The following is a 20,366-nucleotide window of genomic DNA, read 5'->3' as shown; positions in this document are numbered from 1 at the left end:
TGCTATGATTTATTGTGTTAAGATCTAGAGTCTTTTTAAGCATTTGCTCAAGGGAGTACTACTGACAGGTGCAAGAGAAAAGTACTCAGCACTCCTTTAATGGCATTGCCTTGTCTTTTGGGCAATGAGGCAAGTGCATCCAGACCAGGGATGAAGAGTTATGGGGATGAAGGAAATAAGAGTGGTGAGCCCTAGGAGACATTCAAACAACACTTGGCCAGTTAAGTCAGCCAGGACCAAAGAGCACTTGGCATCTAATGAAGTGTGCATATACATGAAAGCTTATACCCAAAATTAAACTTTGTTGGTCTTAAAAGTGCCACTGAACTTAAACTTTGTTCTATTGCTTCAGACCACCATGGCTACCCACCTGAATCTGTCTTTGAACATGAATGCTTCATTTAACAATCACTGGTGGACCTATCCAGGACTTTTCGAATTCCCTTTTAATGTCACCTAAGCTAGCAGCCATCACTGTGTTTATGGCAGCAAATTCTGAATTATGCATTTTGTGTCTATCATGAATCCCTGAATTCTAGTATTTTGGAAGAGAGATAAAAAGTTCTCTGTATTCAATTTCTCCAAATTTTTAAGAAGGATTCTCATCTTTTTAATGGACATATAATCTATGCCTTTAGTAGACATGTGAAATCAATGGGTGAAATTTTTCCTGGTATCAAGTGCACTGATTTAAATTTCATGTGCTGATATCTGCTTGTTATGCGAGCAGTATCACTGTGTGCCTGCGTGGTGGTAGGACATGCCTACCAGGAACAGGTAGGACATGGCTAATAGGAATAGGCTGCCTAAGGAGGTGGTGAGCTTCCCCTCACTGGCAGTCTTCAAGCAAAGGTTGGATACACACTTTTCTTGGATGCTTTAGGATGCTTAGGGCTGATCCTGTGTTGAGCAGGGGGTTGGACTAGATGGCCTGTATGGACCCTTCCAACTCTATGATTCTATGATTCTATGCCCTGCCTACCAGGATGGTGGCAGCTGGAAGACAGAAAAAATAAATATCACTGCTGAGTGACAGAGACACCACAGTTCTGGAGAAAATCAGAAGTGATCTCACATCACTGTAGGGATTCACAAAGTCCTAGAGAGGTATGACATCATTTCCAGGTTTCCCCTAGAAGTGACAATGCCATTGCCTGACAGCATCCCACCCATATCCCTCCCAAAGCTGCAAGCTTTTCACTGACAACCATATTGTTGCCAGTGTTCAAGTCATGAAGTCTCTCACCATAAAAAGACAGCCAGCCTATAAACTGAGCTCAAGGGTTCTGAGGTCAATTTTTTCATGTAGAGGATTGGACAGATACACATGGCTAGTTTTCCTGTTTCCTTCTGCAGTGCTGTTTCAAGTTGTCCACTGGAAGGTTTCAAGAGACACTTGTAAAAGTGGATTTTTCAAGCTATTCTTAATTTTAATTTAATTTTATTATGTAATTTTCATCCCAAAAGTGTTTATGCAGAAGAAAAGGCCTTTTTTAAAATGGCAATATTGCTCTATTTGAATGAAAAAGGTCAATAGATAATTTTAAAAGGTCATTTTTAATTTTAAAATATTTGTTTCAATTTTATTTGTAAACGTATCCAAAGTTATTCACCATATCTCCCTTTTGCAGCTGGAAATACCAGTGTCATAAGAGTCAAAGTTCAAAAGGAATTGAATAGTTTCTATTAGTTTCCCTTCTCCCCCCCCTTTAAACAGGACAGTTCTTGATTTTCACAGAAATTTAAAATATTTTTAGCTGTTATTTATATTATTAATAACATCCACGATGATGAAATCTCAGCCTTTCCTGAGTGCTGGATATCGAAGATGGGAAACAAGGAAGAATGTGCAGGGAATTCATAGGAACATGTCACTGTGCTCCCCAGTCCATTTTGAAATGCTAAATGTAAGGTGACCATTAGTGCCGCTTTACGCAGGACTATCCCGCCTTTGGCAAAATAGTCCAGCGGCCCACCAGGTACTTAGAAAGTCCCACGCCCAGCTGCACAGTGAGCACTCGGCGAGGCTCTGCCCAGCCTGGCCACCCAGCCTTCGCTCAAGCACCACCCCCATGCCATGTACCACACCTGCCTGGATTCCACCTTCTTCACAGGTGGGACCTGCGAAGGAAGAAAAGGTGCACGGCACCATGTGCAACTTCAGCCCAGAGGCAAGCGAGCAAATGAGGTGAGCCGTGGAAGTGAGCGGGCGGGGCAAGCAAGCAAACGAGGTGAGCGGGGGGGGGGGGAAGCGAGCAGGCGGGGCAAGCAAGCAAACAAGGTGAGCCGGGGAAGTGAGCAGGCAGGGCAAGCAAGCAAATGAGGTAAGCCGGGGAAGAGAGCAGGAAGGGCAAGCAAGCAAACAAAGTGAGCTGGGGAAGGGGGGCGGGCTTTGCCTTCTTGGCCACCACACTAAAGTTCCTCCCAGGCTGCCTTCTCTTTGGAGCTCTTGGCCTAACCTTCCCAATTTTCTCCCTGGTGCCTTTTGTAAGTGTGCATGCTCATTGTTTTGTGTGTATGTCCCTTCCCTAGGCTAAAGCTTCCCAATTTTCTCCCTGGTGCATTTTGTAAGTGTGCCTGCTTATGATTGCCTTGTGTGTGTATATATATATATGCTGGGGTTCTCCTCCTGAGATCTACCCTGCCTTATAACTATCTCAAACCCTTTTTACAATTAATTTCCCCTTCTCTGGATAATCTCTCCCTTTCAGCACATATTTTTCAAGATCAGGAAGTACACTTCATTTTAATTATGACATCCTTTAATTGTTTTCAGTAAAAACAATTTTACTTCTGTTATTAGTCCTAATGCTGACTACAAGCTTTTTGATTGATATGTCTTGAATTTTAGTCTGCATCAAAGAACAAGGGCATAGAAATGCTTATTGAAAGACCAACTTATATGTAAAACATTTAAAAACAAACTGAAACAGAGATGGAATGGCAACTTTAGCAAAAACATTTTATTATCACCATGTAGGGTGTCAAATGCTTTGTCCTACAGACTCCCCCTCGCTGGCATGCTGGAGGCAAGAATTTACTCTGGGGCTCTCATATCTCCAGTGCCCCTGAGTTAACTACCCCTCTCACCTGGCATTAACCAGAAGGGGATCTTATATCCAAGAGGGATCTTACAATAGTGCTGTCAAGCAGCCAAGCCCAGGGGCAAGGAATGTGCAAGGCTCCTCAGCTGAATAACTGGAACTAACTACAAGGCACAAACAACAAGATAGTTCCAGGTAGGGCTAAGCAAAATAAAAAGAAATTGAAGGTCACTTGTTAGTTAACTTACAATCCTTCAACATCTGGTGCAGCCTCAGAGGGAGGCTTACTGTTGCATAGTGAACCTCTCCCCAGGACTGTATTTACAAGCACCATCCTCCTTCATCATTCACACTAAACTTTCTTTTTTTGTCTGTCTTTCTCTCTGAACCCCGAACAGAGACCCCAAAAAGCTCCTTTTTTTAGATCCCCCTCCCACATGGACTGATAGGGCATTGGCCAATCTGGGCACTAGGAGCTAGAGTTCAAGCCTGCTGGAAGCAGGACAGTCAACTGAGGGATGTTAACACATCAAAGAGATGGCATGTTTTTCCCTTTGGGTTGTAAACTATGCTGTCTACCCAGTGAAGTGTATCTTTCCCATGCTGTGCCAGTCTTTGGGATGCCATCTACCCTGTCCATCACCATAGCTGTCACATTATCGCTGCCATCTGCCCCTCATCTCACAAAGCACCTTTTAAGCAACAACAGCAATCTACAAAAAAAAATCATATGAGTGAGAAATAGGCCAAAGAATAAAATAATACTATACATAAGTTTTTTAAATGTTTTATATTTGTAATAGTACTTAATTGTTAATTGTTGAATTTTTTAAAAATTACAACACTATTTTTGCATTCTATGAGTAATTTTGTTGCTCCATATAGAAACCTCCCCCTCCCCTGGTCAATTGTGTCCTTCTTTAGCAATCTTAAAATCTGGTCACCTTAGCTAAATGGCCATTATGAGGAGGCCTGGGCTGGGTCCATGAGGCATTCCCCTTTTAATTCTGCCACCAGCACCATTCTCCCTACCCAGTCCAGAAGGACTTTCCAGTGAAGTATGTCTAAAGAATGGGTTACCAACTTCTTTGCTGCCATTAACAGCAGCTTGACTGTTACAGATTAACCATTAAGAAATGGTGCACATACTGAGTTCTGTAGATCAAGCTGCTAAAGGGACAAGAACAGGCCAGGCTGTCTTTTTTTCTGGTCAGTTGGCACTGGCAGCCCTCTGGAGGAGAGTTTTTTCTAATCCCAAGTATCATACAGTCACTACTGTTAATTTCAGTCAGAACCTGTAGAAAATCTGTACTGTTCTTCACAAGAAAGAAAATAATATCTTTAGTTCTTGAATGTATGTTGTAATTGACTTCTGCATTTCAAATGCTTTGGGGTATATTTCTCCTTACTCCACTACAATCACAAGGTAGATCTGAATGTGAGATTAGGATTTTGCCATCTTTAAAATCTGTGAAGGGGGCAGCGGCAAGTTTTGAGGGAATGAAACTTTTGAACCTGTTATTTCTCTCTGCCTGGTAAAGAGGGATTTAAATTGTCTCCCCTTATGAGAGGAGGCTGAAGCACTTGGGAAATCCTGAGAGCGCAGGTGTTATAGATATTTGCATTAAGTTTCTTTCCATATTTAAACTGACTATAATAATGATGAATTTATGGAAGAGAGGCACATTTAAATGAATGAGACATGAAAGGGGGGGAGGGGGAATAAAAGGAATACCATCTGGATCTGAGTCCCCTTCCAGCTCTGAACACATTTGTGCCACTAGTTCCTAAATGCACAAATTATGCAGCCATTTCATGGGACACTTAGGACTCAATTTGCAACGCGGCAGTGGGGGGAAATTGGGCACATAATTCCCCTGAACAATAACAGGGAGTCGTGTGGTTAATTTAACTCAAAGCCTGTAGCCAGTTTGCACTCCATCAGAGAACGCTGCTGCAGGCACATTCCAGTGCACAGCCATGAAGCAGGCATCCGGCAGGAGATGCACTCCTGTGTCCTTGCTCAGACTGGAACCAGAATAGCAAGAGAGCTTTGAGACTGTGCTTCTGATGGGCCACTTGCTTCTTACGCTGGGAGGTAAGGGTTTATCCCAGATGCATTGCAGTCTTCCTGTAATAAGCATCTTTGTGTGTACCTGTACACCTCTTCTATATCATTACTATGGGTCTCAGGGATATATAGCTTGACCAAAAAAGGGAAAAAAAGAAGAAAAAAGATCAAGCCAAGATGACAGAATGAACAAGGGAGGAAAAACAATAGACCTGGACAGTTGTGCGCTGGAGGAAAAACTGGCTGGCGAGATGCCTGTGTAGTCCTTGTTTACTTTCCAAGACAGTGGCTAAGTAAGGTCAGTTTTGTGCACGCACACAGCCACACACATACATACAAAAGCGTCCCTCACACCATTGGAATCCAGCAGCTGGGAGCACAGTGGCAGCAGGCTGTTCTCATTACAGACCAATGAGGCTGTTTACTCACCCAGCTGGAGATGGTTAGAGAGTGATAAATAATGAAAGAGAAAACATGATTTTCCCCTCTGTGGTTTCTACTTGTGTAACCATATGTCACAGCTCACTACGTCGGCATTTTTCTAATTCTTTTTTTCAGGAAACTGTTGATTTTTCCCATACACTGGCTAATTTTTTTTCTGTTTCAGTGGCAAATGTTTTTGGGCTTGGATTTCCTTATACTTGGGTTTCTGTCTGCTCCAGGAACTTATTGGTCCCAATGACAACAATCTTTTTCTCTATGTGTTCTTTCTTTTAAAATACTTCTCAGAGTTGTCCTGGTGATGTGGCTGAAAAACTGATTGCCCAGATCCCACATGTGATGGGTGTATTACAGACAGGGGTGCTGATAGAAGCTCTGTGCCTTTAACAGATACATAACAGAAATTCAACTCTGCTGGGGTAGAGCTGGGGAGACAGGCTACACCTACTGAATTTCTCTCTGCAATGTATCTGTTAGAAGCATGAACTAACCTGAAAATTGTTGACAACTCTAGTTACAGATAAGGGATTTAGCAGCAACAGATACTTGCTTTTAACTAGAAAAATGCCAATCTATTATTCCTGATTAGTACCAATAGGAGAGTGTTTGTTGCTGGGCTTAAAATAGCTGCCTAACAACTAGAAATTGAACAACTGGGGGCAGGAGATGTGACACCCCAGTTGCTGCCTTTCAAGAAATGTAAAAAGTACAGGTAGTCTGTTGTTTAAAAAGCTGGCCGATCTTAAGTCACAGTACTGAAGGCTGGAAAATGATGTCCCCTCTGAGGTTATGTATCTCAATGTCTAGGTATCCTTGTTTTGAACTGTACTGACCCATCAGTTCATCTTAAGGAAGGGTCTGGTTTCAGTTGCTTAATATATAATAATGTCTTGCATTTGGTGTTAGGTATGACACTTTATCTGTGTAACTACAATTCAGAAGTCTGCACTGTGTTTGAATTACATCCACTGAATTACAGCCATTAAATTTAGCAAACACAATTCCTCTTGTAGTTGATCAAATTGTTAACTTACTCCAGGAGTCTGAATGGGAGAGTTTCTTCTCTCACACAAAAACAGTCATGTACAGCTAGCATTTCAATCCTATGGGCTCTGCTTTCTGTTATAAATTTTCCAGTGTTCCAAGGCAACCATCTCCTGTATGTTAAACCCACAATATATCAATAAGGCGTAAGCCCAGAGGCAGGTTGAGTTTGTTTGATCAACACAGAAGATTGTCAATAGGGAAGCCAAACAGGGTCAAGATGGTGCTGGGCTAAATACAACAGTGCTACTCAATCTTCCTTATCCCCTCCCACTCTTTTCTGGTCAATTAAAGCAAAGAATAATAATTTCATTCCAATTAATATAATGTCTGGTATAGGCAACTCTGTGAGTTTGTTTAACCAAGAATGAAGTTTCAAAGCACAAAAGGCAAGAAGAGAAAGTCTGTAGGGTTAGGGTCCAAAAAGCAGAGGTTCTTAACTTACATCTCTAGGTCTTGTAACTCAACTGATACAATGAGGGAAGGATTATTAATATCTATAACTCATGGTATTTCAAAGAATAATGTGACCTCCATGCCATGAAAAGCTTCAAACATCCATCCATTTCCACATATTAAGAAGACAAGTAGTTTTTTATGCCCTGCTTTTAATAACCTTAAAAAGTCTCAAAGAGGCTTACAATCGCTTTTCCTATCCTAACAGGTATCTTACCTTTTGAGGTAGGTGGAGCTGAGAGAGTTCTGAGGGAACTGTGATTGGGCCAAAGTCATCCATTAGACATCATGTGCAGAAGTGGAGAATTAAGCTTGGTTTTCCAAATTAGATTCTGCCACTTTTGAGCAGTACACCATGCTGGCTGTATTAAGAATTGGTTTTTATATGTCACTGTTCTCTATCAGGAGTCTCAAAGCAACTTATAATTGCCTTCTCTTTCCTCTCCCCACAACAGACACCCTGTGAGGTAGGTGAAGCTGAGAGAGCCCTGATATTACTGCTCGGTCAGTAAAGCTCTATCAGTGCTGTGGCAAGCTCAAGGTCACCCAGCTGGCTGCATGTGAAGGAGCGGAGAATCAAACCTGGTTTACCAGATTAGAAACTGTTGCTTTTAACCACTACACCAAGCTGGCTCCAATTTTTTCCAGACTTGTGGGGGCATTCCTGAGACTCGATGGTGTCTAGCTGAAAACTGTCTTGGGGTGTGGTTGGATTCTGTACTATCATTGGATTTAAAATGTCCTCAATAGCATGATTGACATTTTTTCATCTACCCCAGGATCACCAGTTAGCTCCTTATTTGTCTGCATCAGACTTTGCCACAGTGAACCATGGAACAATCACCTCCAGATTGGACTACTGTAATTCACTTTATATAGGGCTACCACTGAAAACCCTTTGGAGACTGCAGATGGTCCAGAATGCAGCTGCAAGGTTGCTGACAGGAACGTCATGGTCAGCTCATATTACTCCAATTCAACAGCAGCTGCACTAGCTACCAATTAGTCTCCCAATTCAATTCAAGGTGTTGATATTAACCTTTAAAGGCTTGAATCATCTGCATTCTGAAATCCCAATACCAATAGATCACTATTGTTTAGTGGCCAATGTTATTTATTTAGTCATATGGTCTTAGACCAGAATAGGTGCGTATTGCAGATGCCAGCTAGCTGTCACCAGAGGAGGTCCTTCTCATTTGTGGAACATACTCTTGGATACCTGTACACTGCTCGACTTGCTTAGTTTCTGCAGTGCATGCAAATGAAATTGTTTGGGTTGGTCTTTGGAGGGTAATCCATATGTTTGGGTTGGTTTTATTAATGTTTTTATTAGCAGTATGATGCTATCCACATATTTTAATATTTTAATGTTAATGTTTCATATTTATTTGTTATGTTGTTTTTACCTTATTATATGGTTTTAATGTTGTAAGTCACTGTGAGACCCCTTAGGTAAGCAGTGACTCAAAAAATCAAATACATAAATAAATACACTGGCTAAACCCTTATTAAAGGAATAGGACATTTTTCTTCAGACATATTAGCAAGAATTTGGCTCCAGGGAGTAAAATTGGATGGGGAAGGAAGAGCTGGATCATGGGGGAGGAGAATGGATAGAGGGCTGAGGGTGTTGAAGGGGAATAACTAGGAGTTCTCCCTCATTTCTCTACCCAACCACGCTCCAACCCTGTAAGCATTACATTTGTTAATAAAATAATACATTTAGGCTTTCCCAATCTGATAGATCTTTATCTGCTGATCCCGAACAATATATTGGCTCTGCCTACCTAGTTTGGATTGGTCAAACTTTGCAGTTAACAGTTATAGGTGAGCCAGTGGGGATCAGCTCTACCCTCTGCAGTCCTGCAGGGATGTTATAGGAAAGTGCCAAGAACAGAAAGACTCTGCCCTTGCAACTCTGGAGAGGTAGAGTCCCAGGCACATATGATCCTCAGGTCTATATAGCACATATGATCCTCAGCTCTATATAGCTGCCAGAACTAGGCAAATTCTACCTCTACTTAAAACATTCTCAGCTGTACAGAGGAGGAAAAAAAATTAAACTTCTCCTATGGAAAAGTAAAGCCACAACTGTTACACAAGTTGCCAAATTTTGCACCCAAGTATATAGTGTTTGAAATGCTCAGTTAAAGATATATAAAAGGTAACTTACAGGAGAATCCTTTATCTTTTGTTTTACATACTGTTTAATTTTAACATTGTTTTAACCTATTGTCTAGCTATACAATTTTAAAACTGTTAAGCCTATTTTTACTGCATTGCTATAGCCTACAGTGAAATGTTTGTATTGTATTTTATTCTGAATTTTCTACTACCTAATATTTGTTTACAGATTTTATCTGGCTGAAGTACCATACAGAATGAACTGTAGTTTCCAGATGATGTTGAGCCAGTCACAATCTCTCAGCCTAACCTACCCCATAGAGTTGCTGTGAGAATAAAATGAAGGAGGGAGGTATGGTGTAAACTGCCTTGGGTCCCATTAAGGTGAAAGGGAGGGGAGAAAGGAATTATGTTATATAAATAAATAATAAAGTTGCATTTTCTTCCTGGCTATCAAACTGCTAGCTAGCACCAGTGTATAAAATAAGGCATTAAAAGTTATCAGCAAACAAAACAAAACAAAAACAAAACCCCCTGCAAAATGGACAATATATTTAGGGTTCTGTTTATTTTGTTCTTTGGTGATACTCTATTTAAAATGCTTCCATTGTGTACAAAATGGTACTTTCATGTTCCCATTATGATATACATAATTCTCAATGAAGACTGATGTTTAATTATCGGATTGATGGATGTCAACTGTTATCCTGAGGCTGGATCTGAACCAGTGATTTGGAAAACGAAAAGCTCCACTAATCCATTACCAAAGCACTGAAATATCCCATCCCTAATCACACGTGCACATAAACTTTTTAAAGGACCAACCTCTTGCACTCAAGAAGAATGACACCATAATTACACTACATTAGGATAGAGTTTGCTCTTTGACAAGATGTGCAAGTAGCAGGGAAACAAGGGGCTTACTAATGTGCCCGTTAGCTTCAATGGGAGCTCTGCATATGTATTAAGAGGAGAACAAAAAGAGGCCTTTATAGACTGAGGTGTGGAGAGCACATGGGACACTTGTCACAAGATCAAGACAAAACCATTACAATCAGAGCAAAGCAGGAGAGACAGTGTGTCTGATAATAACTGTCGGCAAGGGTTTTTGATTGCATGTGTAGCATGTATTCCCTGCACGCTTATGCTTCACAGAAAGCCTTTCAAGGTTCTATATCTCAGGGAGTAAATCCTCACCACATGCTGGGATCTATGAGCACCACTCTAATGCTGAGTTGAACATCATAACAGCTAGCTGCTTTCAGTTTTTTCCCATACTTGCCTCTCTAATGCTGTTTGTAGGCCCTTCCAGAACACATCACATGGAAAATACAACCCACACAGTCTGAAAAAAAAAGGTAAGCCTCACAGTGTTTAGATATCTCAGAAAGTTTTGCTATCATGGCAAGATAACCACAGGTGATCCATACTGCTCAGACCCAGACCCAGATCTAGTTGGGATGGGTAGAGCAGCAATGTTGCTAAGTGAATGGAAGTGGATAGTGCCTCCGAGGCCCCTGAGTTTAGGGGGTTTAGGATGGTGCTGCTGAATTATATCAACTGCAGCCGTATTACTAATGCATACAGAAAAGCCATCAAGGAAGAGACTGTACCATGTCAAGGACACTGTGATTCAGGAATATCACTCTTGAAATCATGCATATATCTGCATAGAGGCAGTATGCTAGGCAGTATAGCAATCCAGTTGCATCTAATTGTCCTTGCATGGAGTACATAGAGCCAATAGTACATAAGGGGAAAAGGCAGGGACAGCGGATGGCAGAGATACATCAAACCAAGGGGCTCAAAAACCACCCATACTCAGGCCCCCTCCAGACTCCGCCCCATCCCTCGTGACACTATGGTGGAGGCAAAGCTAAACAACCCACCTCTGACACTGGTGCTGTGCAAAGCCAGATCAATAAACAACAAAATCTCTACCCTGCAAAACTACTTTGCAGAACAAAGAGCGGACCTGGCATGCGTGACAGAAACCTGGACCAGGGAGGGTGAAACAGTTGCCCTCAAAGACCTAGCCCCTGCCGGGTTCTCTGTGTCCTCCACCAGTCTTGGACAGTGGGGCAGGGAGGAGGGATGGCTATCCTGACCCGAGAGGCTTTCTCCTTCAGGGCCCTTCCCGTGCCATCAATACCAGGCATTGAATGAGTTGCCCTTGGATGGGGATCAATTGAGAGCGTGGCCATCTGGCTAGTGTACTTCGTGCCCAATGCACCACCAGATGCCCTGCCTGCCCTGCTAGAGGCGGTGGTGGCCTGGACACCACAGTTCTCCAGTCTACTATTCCTGGGGGACTTTAACATCCACGCTGAACTACTGTCCTCTAGAATTGGGCAGGACCTGGTGTCAACCATGGCGATGCTAGGGCTCTCGCAGTTTGTTGTTGGCCCCACCCATCAGGCAGGCCACTTGGATCTTATTTTTCGCATAGGTCTGAATGTGGATCTGGTCACAGCAACTGCCGTGCCATGGTCAGACCACTATGCCCTGAAGGCTCGGCTAAGGCTACCACCCCCTCCTCAGTTGGGCGCCAAGCAAATTTTAGCTCATCCGCGGAGACTTATCATAGAATCATAGAATCATAGAATCATAGAGTTGGAAGGGGCCATACAGGCCATCTAGTCCAACCCCCTGCTTAACGCAGGATGAGCCCTAACCATCCTAAAGCATCCAAGAAAAGTATGTATCCAGCCTTTGCTTGAAGACTGCCAGTGAGGGGGAGTTCACCACCTCCTTAGGCAGCCTATTCCACTGCTGAACTACTCTGACTGTGAAATTTTTTTTCCTGATATCTAGCCTATATCGTTGTACTTGAAGTTTAAACCCATTACTGCATGTCCTCTCCTCTGCAGCCAACAGAAACAGCATCCTGCCCTCCTCCAAGTGACAACCTTTCAAATATTTAAAGAGGGCTATCATGTCCCCTCTCAACCTCCTTTTCTCCAGGCTGAACATTCCCAAGTCCCTCAACCTATCTTCATAGGGCTTGGTCCCTTGGCCCAAGATCATCTTTGTTGCTCTCCTCTGTACCCTTTCAATTTTATCTACGTCCTTCTTGAAGTGAGGCCTCCAGAACTGCACACAGTACTCCAGGTATGGTCTGACCAGTGCCGTATACAGTGGGACTATGACATCTTGTGATTTTGATGTGATGCCCCTGTTGATACAGCCCAAAATGGCATTCGCCTTTTTACCGCTGCATCACACTGCCTGCTCATGTTTAGTTTACAATCCACAAGTACTCCAAGGTCTCATTCACACACAGTGTTACCTAGAAGCATATCCCCCAATGGATCCAATTGGATTCCTGAACGCTCTACGGGAACCAATGCCTCCCGGCACTTCTCTCAATAGCCTGGTCAACGACTGGCATGACAGACTGCTGACTGCCATTGATGAGATAGCTCCCCAACACCCTCTCCTGCCCTGTCTCAAACGGGCCCCCTGGTACACCGAGGAGCTTCGCAACAAGAAACGGGAACTGAGACGGCTAGAGCGAGTTTGGAGGAAGACTCGTGACGAAGCCTCGAGAACATCTTATAGAATGCAGATGAAGGCCTATGGCGGTGAAGTCAGTAAAACGCAATTTTTACTCTGCTACAATCGCATCTGCAGACTCACGCCCGGCTCAATTATTTAAAGTAGTTCGATCCCTCACTGCCCTGGTTGAAGGGCAACAAAACAGTAGCCAATTGGATATCAGCTGTGAGGCATTTGTGAGTCACTTTGCAGATAAAATCTCGACACTCCGCCATGACCTCCCTCCAACTTTAGATACAAAAAGTGAACTAGAGGCCCCTTGGCCATCTTTGAAGAAAACTCTGAGTAACTTCAGACGACTCATGCTGACCGAATTAGACAGGATACTAGCAACAGCAAGGCCAACGACATGCCCACTGGACCCTTGCCCATCCTGGCTCTTAAAAACAGCTGGCATACGGATAAAGGGTCCCCTCTGGGAGATAATCAACCTATCTCTCACAACGGGAGAATTCCTGGAGGGATTAAAAGAGGCTGTGGTATGCTCACTCCTGAAAAAAAACATCTCTAGATCCACGAGAGCTTAATAATTATCGACCCATCTCGCATTTAGTGTTTCTGGGGAAGATAATAGAAAGAGCAGTCGCAAACTAACTGATGGAATACCTGGAAGAAGCTTCAGTCCTAGACCCATCCCAGTCAGTTTTCCGGCCTGGCCATGGGGTAGAGACAGTGCTAGTTGCCTGGATGGACGACCTCCGTCACCAGTTGGACCGAGGCAGGTCGGCACTGCTGATATTACTTGACCTCTCAGCAGCGTTTGACACAGTCAATCATGAGCTATTAGCTCGCCGCCTCATCGATGCCGGAATACGAGGGACAGCCCTTCAATGGCTGATCCCCTTCCTCCGGGATCATGGTCAGAAGGTAGCAATAGGAGAGAGAACATCAGACTGCCGACAGCTTACTTGTGGAGTCCCACAGGGAGCGGTCCTCTCTCCTATCCTATTCAACATCTTCAGGCACCCTCTTGCACAACTGGTACGGAAGTTTGGGTTGGGTTGCCATCAATATACAGATGACACCCAGCTCCTCCTCCTGATGGAGGCATTAGCCAGTTGCCTAGAAGCAGTGATGGGATGGCTCAAGTAGAGTCATCTGAAGCTCAATTCTTCAAAGACGGAGGTCCTGTGGCTGGGTAGGAAGGACCCATGTGACGAAGCACGTCTGCCTGCCCTGGATGGTGTGCAGCTCTCTACGGCTCACTCTGTCAGGAATCTAGGTGTGATTCTGGACACTTCCCTCACAATGGAAGCCCAGATCACAAAGGTAGCGTGGCTGGCATTCTACCACCTCTGCCAAGCCAATCTACTAACGCCCTACCTGGCCCCGGAACACCTAGACCCATGTGACCCATGTGACGGTCACCTCTAGACTGGACTTTTGTAACTCGCTCTACGCAGGCCTGACCTTAGTCTTGACCCGTAAACTACAGCTGGTTCAAAATGCAGCGGCCAGGATCCTCACTGCAACACTGTGGAGGTCCCATATCCAGCCCATTCTCCATCAACTGCAATGATTGCCAGTTAAATTCCGGATCAAACTAAAGTTTCTGGTAATTACCTTCAAGGCCATATGCGGTCAGGGCCCAGTATACCTGAGGGACCGCCTCCCTGCCTACGCCCCCAAAAGAGCCCTGCGCTTCACAGCTACCAACCAGCTAAGGGTCCCTGGCCCTAAAGAGGTTTGCCTGGTCTCGACCAGGGCCAGAGCATTCTCTGTTCTGGCCCCAACCTGGTGGAACAAGCTGCCGGAGGAGATCAGGGCCCTGACAGAGCTTAAACCGTTCCACAGGGCCTGCAAGGAGGAGCTCTTCTGCCAGGCATTTGGTTGAGACCAGACATAACCAACAGCGACCATAGGTCCCCTGCTCCCCCCGCCCCCCCTCTGAACCCCACCTATATACCCTGGACCTGTTTGTATTGTTGCACTGTTGTTTTGTTTATTGGTTACACTACTATACTGTTATATGTTTACAATTATCAGATATTATTGCACGTTTATCAAATGTTTTATAGACTGTTCCATGTATTGTTCTTATGTTATTATGTAAACCGCCCTGAGCCCCCAGGGAGGGCAGTATATAAATGAATGAATGAATGAATGAAAGAAAGAAAGAAAGAAAGAAAGAAAGAAAGAAAGAAAGAAAGAAACAAACAAACAAACAAACAAACAAACAAACAAACAAACAAACAAACAAACAAACAAACAAACAAACAAACAAACAGTAGATTTTGGCTCATGAAAAAAGAAGTTTGCTCAGCTAAGAAATGAAGATGTTTACTTAGAAACACACATATCCCAAAAGAAAGAAAAAGTACACTGTACCAGCTTCATGCATTTAACATGCCAAGGAGGGAGAGAGCAACATTTGTTCTACCAAATATGCCATGTATTATATAATGATTTGTGTACAAGGATTTGAAATATGGATTGATCCAGCACATGCCTGGCTTTGGAAATTACTTCCAAGCAGGACTGGCTTATGGTTAAAATCCTACTGTGTGAGTCAGTTTTGCTCCATGGGATATATAACTTTTCCTGAAAGGGGCATGTTGGGAAGCGAGATAAATGCCCACTAACAAGTGGAACATTATCTTTATTTTATCTCATCAGCAGTTGTGACTTTGCTAAATGTGCAATGAAATCCTAAGCACATGTACTGAGAAATAAGTACCATTGAATTTCACAGGAATCGCTTCCTATTAATTGTGCTCAGGTTTGCAGCCTCAATAATCGGATTTGCTTCTGAGTAGACCTGCTTAGATTGCTTTCCAAGTGTATCTTCATAATACAGGAAAACACAGGTGCTCGTGTGTTTACACAGAACATCGATCATAGTTTGTTTCCCTGTAATGTTTGAAAGGGAAATGTAGGAATCTCAACAAAATTGGTTTTCAAGTAAAGGTACATTTTTCATGGTTGAGTATGGGTATCTCCCCTTCAAATGTTGCACAAAACACACAAAGACCACACATAAGAGGCAATGGGTACTCTTTTTCATAGTCCATGAAATCAAGACAGTTCTAGCTTGGGTTGAAAATATATAACTATATAGTATATGTTATTTCAGATGAAGCATGTGACAAGTTTGTATCAAGATAATACAGAGTTAGGGGAATATAGGCTGTTGGCAACCGTTTCATTTATATACTGAGAGGAGTGTGTGTAGCCAGGAAGTGACTAAAAACTTGGTAGGCCAGGCATATGGAACCTAGATATATTGAACTTGGAGAAGAGAGAGAAGGGTGTGGAGGGGAGCTCTTCAGAAGTGCCTGTGTTTGCTCAGAGTGACTGCTTTATTACTGAAAGGACTTGGCTAAAGAAGCAATAGGCAGCATTTATGGAGACAAGCCTAATGCTGGGAGTGACTGAGGGCAAAAGAAGAAGGGGACAACAGACAATGAGGTGGCTGGTGTCAGAATCCCCTGATTACTGTCATGACTTATTCTGTCTTAGCCCAAGCATAGCCATGTTGTCTTTCTATTATCTAACCCTGAACTGTCTGCTAATTTGCCAGCAATGTAACAAGTGCTGTTATCACTGTAAGTAGTAACTCTGGGCGCTCCAAGGCGCTCCAAGACCAGGGGTAGGCATGCTATCATGTTATCAAAGGTTGCTTTGCCCCTGACTGACTTGTTGAAAACGAAACGGGGAGGGTTGAAGGCACTGAAGACTATAGTGCGGCGCTTCCATGGTCACGAGAATGCCAGAAGGCATTTGTAACTTTAAAAGCCTTGTTCAACACGGAACCTGTTTTACGGCATGCCAACCCCCAAACGGCTTTTGTGATCCAAGTAGATTCGAGTGATGTGGCCATGGGGGCTATGATCCTCCAGAAGGGGGAGGATGACCAGTTACACCCCTTGGCATATATTTCCAAAAAATTCTCAGGGGCAGAAAAAAATTGGCCCATTTGGGGAAAAGAGGCTGCTGCTGTGAAATTGTCACTCATGACTTGGAGGCACTGGTTGAAGGGTTCTCCCATTCCATTTGAAGTGTGGACTGATCATAAAAACTTGCAAGCCCTACGACAGCCTCACTCGCTTTTGGCAAAGCAGATGTGTTGGGCTGAGTTTTTCTCCTGGTTCTCCTTTACTCTTTGCCATTTGCTGGGCAAACTGAACTTTCTGGCCGATGCATTGTCACGCTTGCCACGGTATGACAGCAAAAAGCAGCTATTGGTGGACACTGTGTTTAGTCCTGCCCAGCTGGGATTGGCCACGGTGACATGTAGTCAGGTGGCGAGTTGGCCGCCCTCCCAAGGGAGCTGGGTCCAGAAGGACATCACCCAGGATCCTGAGTTTCCATGCCTCAAAGACATGTTACAAGAAAGGGAGGGGGTGTATTGCAAAGGTGAAAACATATATGTGCCTGCCACAGCTAGAAAAGAAATTTTGAAACTGTGTCATGACTCTAAGGCTGCGGGATATTTTGGATTTGTAAAAACTCTTCATCTGATTCGTAGGCATTATTGGTGGCCTTCTATGTGACTAGACATGGAGAAATATATAAAAGGGTGTCCGGTGTGCCTAACTGCCAAACGTGGGGGGGGGGGCAAGCCAAAAGGGTTGCTGCAGCCACTGCCCACCCCCTCTGCTCCTTGGAAAGAAATAACCATGGATTTTATCACTGATCTCCCAGCCAAGAGAAGACTGTTGTTTGGGTGGTTGTGGATGCGGTTTCAAAGCAGGCACATTTCATTCCTTGTGCTGGACTACCTTCAGCTCCCATGTTGGCCTCCTTGTTTGTAGTACATGTTTATAAGCTACATGGATTACCGAATAGATGTTTATCGGACCACGGGGCACAGTTCATTGCCAAGTTCTGGCGGGAGCTGTTAAAAACTTTGGGGGTGGAATAGATGTTAACTTCGGGCTACCACCCTGAGACTAATGGGCAAACTGAGCATGTTAACCAGATCCTGGAACAGTACCTTTGATATTTTATCAATTACCAACAATCAGATTGGGTATCCTTGCTGCCTCTGGCAGAGCTCGCCTACAATAATGGAATGCACTCTTCGACCGGCCTATTTCCATTTAAAGTGGTTTATGGAAAGGAATTGCAGCCTGTGCCCACCTGTGCCCCAAATGATGATGGTCCCAAGGATTTGAAGAAGTGGGCTGAAAATATTGCCACAGCTTTGCCCATTATCGTTCAGACTTTAGAGATGGCTAAGGAGGACTATAAATCCCATGCTGATAAGAAACGGGGCAATGCTTCTGCCTGGGAAGTAGGCAATCTGACGTATTTGTCTACTAAGAACTTGCGTGGTCAACAACCTTCCCAAAAATTAGGATCCAAATATGTGGGGCGTTTCAAGGTTTCTCATGTGATAAAAGCTGTGACTGTAGAATTGCAATTACCAAAGATTTATAAACATGTTCATTCTGTGTTTCATTCTAGCCTGCTCAAGAAAGCCCCTCCTCCTGATAAATGGCATCCCGCTTCTGCTGCCCCCATCCCCGTCTTTATGGACAAGGATACTCATTATGAAGTCAAAGAGTGGATGGATGCAGAGAATGTGCAGGCCTCAAGACTAGTACAGGAGTTCCATGCACTTTGTCCAAACAAGCCAGCTCTCATGGTGGGAGGGTGATGAATGGTCTCGGGAAAAGTTGTGGTTGGAGGGGCGGAATATCAGAATCCCCTGATTATTGTCATGATTTATTCTGTCTTAGCCCTAGCTAGCCATGTTGTCTGTCTATTCTCTAACCCTGAACTGTCTGCTAATTTGCCAGCAATGTAAGAAGTGCTGTTATCACTGCAAGTAGTAACTCTGGGTGCTCCAAGGCCAGGGGTAGGCATGTTATCATGATTGGATGCCTTCCCGGACAGTACCTGGACATGAAGGGCTTATTGTGTCTGTGTGTATGTGAACATCTTTGGGCGGGAAAGTTTGGGGGATAAGAACTGCATTTTGAATTAACAAGCCAGTTTTGGCTTTGAAAGTGCTGGATAGATCTGCTTTGAAATAAACGCTTGCTTTCTAAAGAAGCTGTTGTTTTCGAGTCTGTCATCCTGACAGCTGGATGGAGTCACTGAAGCAGTCGGTGCAAGCTTAAATGGACTCTGGGGAATGGTAGAGGACAGGAAGGCCTGGAGGATCATTGTCCATGTAGTTGCAATGGGTTGGACATGACTTCACAACTAACTACAATGAAGAAAACAAGTTTCATTGATCTCCCAATTCAGGACTTTGTAGCTGAACTATTTATGTTGATTGCTGACCTGAGTTATGTCTGGTATGGTCATCTCTCCTAGTCTTGGGGAAGGAAGTTAGCCCCCAGACCATTGCATTCAATTCACACTGATCTCTTCTTGTGTGGGCCCTCATAGCCTGTTGGCTGAAATCAATTTCCTAGAAAGGTGGCTCTGAGACTTGTGTTTCACTGTCTTGCACTGACCTCAGAGCTGTAGAAACCTGTTACCATGGCAGTGGGCAAAGGGTGTCACTGTGTGCTCACAACTTGTAGGGATAGAGTCTTCAGGCCTGAGGAAGAAGCTTGAGATTGACAAGTGCTTTTCCCATTAAGTAGGTGCTGCAACCTCTAGGTCACGGTGGCCAAACTGTGGCTCTCCAGATGTCCATGGAGTACAATTACCATGATTCCCTTCCAGCACGGGCCTATCGGAAAGTCACAGTGTGGCCACCCTGCTCTATAGAGCAGTGGTCCCCAACCTTTTTATCACTGGGGACAGGTCAATGCTTGAGCTCCTGCTACACTTGCTTTCCCACCAGCGCACCTGACTTCCCACCACCTGCTAGGGGGCACTGCCAGCAGCAGCTGCACTGTGCCACGCTGAGGAGGAGCCCCAGCCATGGCGGCGGCCAGAGAGCACCAAAAGTGAGCCGGTGGCAGAGTGGCAGGGCAGATTCTGAGGCAGCAGCTGGGGAGGAGGACGGGGAGGAGCTGCGGCCCGGTACCGACTGATCTACGAACCAGTACCGGTCTCCAGACCAGGGGTTGGGGACAGCTGCTACAGAGTATGCCTAGCTGAGGTCTCTCCCATTCTCAAAGTGCATCTCTGCCCTAGGCTGGTGGCAAAAATCACATTAATTGTTCAAAAGCATGTCAAATGCAGACTTTTACCTTTCAATAAAAAGTTGTTTGTATCATTGAAAACTCTGTTATAGTGTTTTTTAAGACAAAAGATGTTGATGTGTGAGTTATTATTTCTTAACTGAAACCTCAGTATTCAGATTAAATTGCTGTGTTGGCACTTTGTGATAAATAAGAGGGTTTTGGGTTGCAGTTTGGGCATTCAGTCTCTAAAAGGTTTGACATTAGTGTTCTTGGCCTTCACCCAACTTTGAATTCTGGGCATTTTGGTTTGGGAAGGGAAAGGAGTTTTGGGTGTGGAGAGTACCATGCCCAGTAGTGCAAACTGTATTTCCCCCCAGTTGTAATAAATATAGTTGACTTTTACAGTAGGGGTTCCAGAATCAGGCCCAGTCACAGATGATCAACAGAATCTTCTTTAGATACTATTTCCCCAGATGTGCAGTGGCTTATAGATTTAAACCATAGGTTCTAAATATTGTTTTTATCAAGGATGTTAAAGTTGGATAGAAAAGCAAAGCAAAATATTGGTTGTGGACTGCAAGGGAATCATCAGCATAT

The 20,366-nt window shown here is 43.9% G+C and overlaps 1 long non-coding RNA gene across 3 annotated transcripts in view; it reads left to right on the top strand.

Moving 5' to 3' along the window:
• The window catches only part of LOC143835957 (uncharacterized), a 38,904-nt gene extending 18,825 nt beyond the window's left edge, over positions 1 to 20,079 (top strand). Inside the window, exons 2-3 of one of the 3 annotated variants that reach the window (XR_013230424.1) lie at positions 10,483 to 10,538; positions 18,148 to 20,079. This is a non-coding gene — a long non-coding RNA (uncharacterized LOC143835957). Of the gene's footprint in view, positions 1 to 7,511; positions 8,613 to 10,482; positions 10,539 to 18,147 lie in introns of those variants that run through there. The other 2 variants (XR_013230425.1, XR_013230426.1) reach the window with 2 other exon arrangements.
• The last annotated feature ends 287 nt before the right edge of the window (positions 20,080 to 20,366 follow it).

This window comes from Paroedura picta, chromosome 4 (genome assembly GCF_049243985.1).
Source record: "Paroedura picta isolate Pp20150507F chromosome 4, Ppicta_v3.0, whole genome shotgun sequence".
Classification (NCBI taxonomy): Eukaryota; Metazoa; Chordata; class Lepidosauria; order Squamata; family Gekkonidae; genus Paroedura; species Paroedura picta.
This window is presented reverse-complemented; position numbering and strand designations above follow the sequence as displayed.